Source organism: Varroa destructor, unplaced genomic scaffold, assembly GCF_002443255.2.
Source record: "Varroa destructor unplaced genomic scaffold, Vdes_3.0 BEIS01000003.1, whole genome shotgun sequence".
NCBI classification, from domain to species: domain Eukaryota; kingdom Metazoa; phylum Arthropoda; class Arachnida; order Mesostigmata; family Varroidae; genus Varroa; species Varroa destructor.
The window spans coordinates 22,386,476-22,391,911 of record NW_019211456.1 but is presented as its reverse complement, the minus strand read 5'-3'; the positions used below and the strand labels follow the sequence as shown (position 1 = coordinate 22,391,911).

Genomic DNA, 5,436 nt, shown 5'->3' with positions numbered 1-5,436 from the left:
TTTTCTCATCGGTGTTTATCCCCTTGACCTTGTGTCCCCAAGAACCCCCACACTTCTCTCCGTTGTGCAGTTGCTTCGTTTTGCTTTTCAGTCTGCTAACAGTTGATGGTCTTTGCGTGCGTCATCATCTGCCTTTCTGCTAGCAACGTCCGATACTACGCTTACGAAGCGAGCCGTGCATTCGCCCTTGTTTCTGAGTTGCTTTTCTTATCAAGGTTTGCATGCACGGCATTTCCTGCGGCTGCCGTGGGCTTCGCTAGATTTTCACTCCTCTTTGTCGTCTTCAAGGTTGTTGTCGTCGGCCTTATTTCTTTCCTATCTGTTTGGCTCAATGGCAGCCGCCCCGAATTCGGTGACGGTAACGAAAGTGAGCTTTGTATTGTCGGTCGGTTAGTTCGTTTGCGAAGAGTATCGTCGTCGTGTTTTGCATCCAACGCATGTCACTAGCCCCGTCAAACGGCATTCCTACCGTCACCCTAGCGGACAGACAGGCTTCAGGCGTGGGCGTTGTCGTTTATGATCTTATTTCATTTGAAAAATTGATTGTGGTCACTTTCCTCTTGAAACCCGAGAGTCCGCTCCGTTTGCTTGCCTGACTGACAAAGAAAGTTTAAGTTTTGTCATAGCTCAGTGCACGTCCAAGTTGGAGAGCCAGCTAGCAAAACACGGCTATAAATCCCATACGTTCCACAAGAAGGTAGTTACGGGGCTGGCTTTCGTTACCGCTCAACTTTCTTCTACTGTCGTAAGTACATTCGGCACCGAGGAAGCAATGTTTTGTGCGTAGTTCCGCTGCAGATAGAAGCCGTCCCTGAGTCGAATGAGGATCGAACTTGAGGCCAAAGTTTGCAATCTTTGTCTTGCTTCGCCTAACTTGAAGGTATAGCAGGTGTGATGGAAACTATAGTACTGTACGAAAGCACATATTACTGTTGCATTTTCCCATATATGTTTTTCTTTTCTTCACGAAAGCTGTTTCTAGTGTCGCTGTTTCGTCTTCCTGAAATAAAAATATAATGATGACTGCCTAAACCAAAGCTCTGGGTTGCTGAACATTTCTTTCATTTTTCTACGACCAAAAAAGTAATGATAATTCCTTGTTGAACGAACCTGTTAGAATCGTTATCGATTTCTTTGCAAACTAAACCATTTAGACGAGAGATGCAGCCCATCTACCTTCAACAAAGCTCTGCGAATATAACATTACAATTTTGACCTAAGGTTCAAGATACCACAGTCTCACGATAACTAGTGAAATAGTCAGAATGGAAGAAACCAGGTGCTTACGAGCAGTGCGTAGCATCGTTAGCAGCGAGCGTAAACCGTGAAGAAAGGTCGAGTAAATTTCAGCAGTAAAAGCAAAGAGGTCGTTAGTGAGTATTAGAGTGCATCAAGACCTTATATATATATATATATATACCAGTTGAATTTACACCACAAAAATAAGTGCAGAAAGAAAATCATTCCTTAGCCTCCAACGTCAGCGTTCAGCGGCCAAGTTTTTATCTTTCAAGGGACACAGCGTTGCAGAAATTAATTAAGGACGAGTGAAGACAATAGGCAAGAAGCCCTTGAGCGAAAGCATAATACCTGAATAGTACAAACGTTTCAAGAACGAAGGTGGGAGTGTTGCAGATAAATGAGAAGATGTCGGAACACGAAATACAAGACCTCATCGCCGCAATCGATGAAACCTTCGCGAAAGCAGAGTTTCAAGTCTATCGGCAAAAAACATGTATTTCGCATGCAACGTGCGGCAGAATCATAACCCAAATACTGAAAATGCGGAAAAAAAGTCTCCTGTGAATTGGCTGTCAGTCAGTTGGAAACGCGTGGGATGCATCCGATGTGTGACGTTAATCAAGGAAAAAACTCACCGTCGCCATATATGAGGTACGGTTCAGTTTCTATCGCGGCGGGAGAAGAGCTTCGCTCTGAAAAGAAATCAAGTTAGATGGCAGTGTCGAATAAGTTCGGATGTAAGGTAATGGTAGTACGTGCAATGGATATTGGAAGCATCTGCGACGATGACGTACTCTTCGAAAATGAAACACTAGATGCAGCCTGTTACCTCAAATTTCTCATGGACCGTGGCATGGCAATCGAAGGCATGCACTCTTGTTACTTGATGATAATGCTAGTCCTTATCGTCATATTTCAATTACCTTCTGAATTGAGAAAGAGGATACTCAGCGTTGGCTTCAACCTGCTTATTGCCCCAATGTAAGACCGTTTGATTGAAGGGCTTTTTATGTTCTTAAAAGAGTAACTGGTTGCAAATCATATCTCACTATGAATTTATTTTGAGAAGCTATAGGAGAGAAATTACTTATGTTATATGACCGTTTAACAGCTGCCGGGGTTTTGGAATAAATGCATAACAATGTAGACTATTTTGATCAGATATTGAAAAATCTTTATTTTAGCTCATATATATATATAGAAGTTCTTCTACACGGAAGCCCATTATATGCATATAAAGACTAGCGTATGGTTGCATCTTTCTAATTATAATAACGGAACTTATGGACTTGAATCATTGAACCATAATGTAATAAGAAATGTTAGTTTTTACGTTCGTGCGAAGAATAGAAATCAATGCACCCTAGCAGAACTGTCTCTGTCAACACGCAGATTGCAATTGCTTCTCTCCATGTGAATAGATCGACTAAATTAGCAAGCGATTAAATAACGGACAGTCTTTCTTATCTATTACTATTCTCGGCCACTTTTTTTAAATTCATAGGCCGGAAAACTCATTTTATGTCCGTCTATGCTCGTTTCGACAATAAACATCACTGCATACACTGTTTTTTAAGACTTCCCCCTAATAACTATCGTGGAGTCGACCGCGCTTCTTGGGAGACTTTTTCACGGAAAGGAGCAATAGCACGTTACATTGTCTTGAATTTGAATTGAAATGAGAAGATTGTGTTGACGGCCGCGCTCGGATACTTTTAGGCTATAATAGAGACTTGCGTTATTTCAACCCGTCGCCATGAACGAGACGGCGTCATAACGTCGAAGCACCTCTCGTAAAAAAAAACCGTACGGAAAATAGTCGCACATAGCTGTGGTATCATTTTTGCTCACAGGTAAATCTGTTTCCAGAATAAAACGTTTCCGAGTAACCTCAACAGCGTGCTTGCTCAACGGCAGCCACTGTGGAAATTTAACCCTGATTTTTAGAACTAATGAAGACCAGATGTTCAGTAAACGTCTGACAATGCAAGATCGTATCTTTACTGCAATGAAGTAGACAAACGAAGCTCGGACACCGATATGCATGGGTTTACTGGCAGTTATAAATGTTTTGCTAGTACACGCAAAAAAAATGTATTCTTTGTTTAAAAAAAAATGTGTAGTTTTCATATGTCATGGGCGGGACTCGAGCCCCTCCGGTCTATTTTACCCAAAGGCTCGGCCGTCTGCTTCACTGTGCGAAAATAAGTAAAACTGGATTTGATGTTATATTCGTTCCGGGTATTTATACAAGGTCTTTTGTAATATGAAGCTAGTTAATGTAGCAAATCACGAAAAGACTCGTTTTAATAATGGGTGGTTTTAATAATGAGCGCCACAGTCGAGATGCAACTAGGATCAGAGTCTTATGGTATCTTTATCGATAGAAAGTTTTTTTCGTACAAATTGAATTGTGCTTCAGATGTAAGCTTCTCCCTATTGACTAGATAGTTGGTTTCGTGTATGTCCCTTTCTTTAAAGCCGATTATTAGCTACGTTTTAAAGAACTTCAATATACCTGTGGCGCTTAAAAAGTTCATATTAGGATACTAGGTCAACCGTATATAAAAGGACCGTGAACTCTTAAAAAAAAAACGCCGGTTACCGATAACCATCGATTACCAGCGTATTGTATCCCTTTGCCAGCAGCTACTGCGTGGGAAGATCAAGAGTACCGAAATGGACCTAGCTCTTTCGGCCGACGCTTTTAACAACCAGTGCCATAGGTGCAGTGGATGTTAGCTGGTATTCTTCTCTGCAACCTCTAACAGCTATGTGAAAAGTACTGGGTTTGTATGAGCTTATGCACCAGGATCGCACTGGTTAGTGTAAACAATGTTCTCGCATGTCCTAATGAAGAGAGCATGCTCTTGAAAGAAACCTAGTCCTCGCCCTGACTGTTCACTTCCTCTGCATGTGTGTCGTCCGGTAGTACCTTGACGCGGCCATTCTCGGAACTACACAGGTGCGCACGTCTCCATCTGAAAAGAAAAGTAGCCATTTAGAAACTTAGCGTGTTGTGGCCACTGGAGAGATGCGTGTACGGGAGTGCTAGAAAGATGGATAGAGAGAAAGTGAAGTCCCACCTCAGTTTTTACTTACGCCCTATGCCTGCGTGTCAGTATTCGTGTTAACGCTGTGAAGTTGTATGTTTCTAGGCATTTTTTTATTCCCCTCGACGACGAGAACGAGAAGACGTACAACTCAAATGACCCCGCAGGAATTCTGATGAATCCTGCGAGTTTCGACTTCCTGATTTCAACACTGTTACTTTTACTCTTCCTTTTTCCGCATTCTCCTCGCGACGCTTTTCTGCAGACTCCGAAAGTCCCATCGTTCTTTTACTTCATACTCGGCGCCGACATTAGCAGAGTTTAAGCCGCTCCCGTTCATGTCTGGAGCCGCTCCTGCAGAGTCACTGGAGCCTTCAGTCTATCTCCATGCCCCTTCAGTCCTTTTTTGCCACGTACCTTCTTAAACACATAAAAGAAGAAGGAAAGAAATTGTAAAGAGCGTGAGCAAGAATAGTAGGAGGGTGTGAGCAAACTGGAGAACGTGTGTGTAACGTGTATATAGGCGTGCCGGTGTAAGGAAAGGAAGGGATATTCAGCAGGCGGTGGCATTCGTGCCAAGGTACCCGCCGCTGTCTTAAGTCGTTTTCGTGTCTCTCGGCAGTCGTCGTCGTCGTCGACGATAAAGACGGCAGCACTCTTTTAGATTCGCAAAACACATCTTCCCTTATTCGTTTGTCCTTTCCTCCTCGTCGTCTTTCTGATCTCGTCTTTCTTCCCGTAGCGTCTTCTGTGTGTGTTTTTTGTACGCTGGAAATGCGAGAATGCGGCAGCCGGTAGGAAGTGGGAAAGGATGACTCGTTTGGTTGACACTAATGACGCCTCTTACTGACGACAAACGTCGATTCCGACCGATCACAAGTCGCCAATTCGGCGACGGAACGTCAGACAACCACAAATGTCGAGGGAACAGGCGTAGCAGAAACGAGTTGCATTAGGCACAAAAAATTCATTCATTCTGCATTCTTGTAGATGTTTTTCGATCTGCAGGAACGCAACCCTGACGTGAGAGAACGAAAAAGATCCTCAGTAAACTTACTTCGTTTGGCTTTCTGCCAACACGAGCCGAAGGGTTTCTTATCAATAATCAGCCAGTAGCATTTACCCATTTTTACTAGCACAA

The 5,436-nt window shown here is 43.1% G+C and overlaps 1 long non-coding RNA gene across 1 annotated transcript; it reads right to left on the bottom strand.

The window, feature by feature from the left end:
- Window positions 1-2,391: 2,391 nt before the first annotated feature.
- On the bottom strand, window positions 2,392-5,030 carry LOC147756680 (uncharacterized). The gene is made up of 2 exons (XR_015324369.1): window positions 4,345-5,030; window positions 2,392-4,223 (listed from the first exon to the last, which is right to left on the bottom strand). It is a non-coding gene; the product is annotated as an uncharacterized LOC147756680 (long non-coding RNA).
- Between the last annotated feature and the right edge of the window lie 406 nt (window positions 5,031-5,436).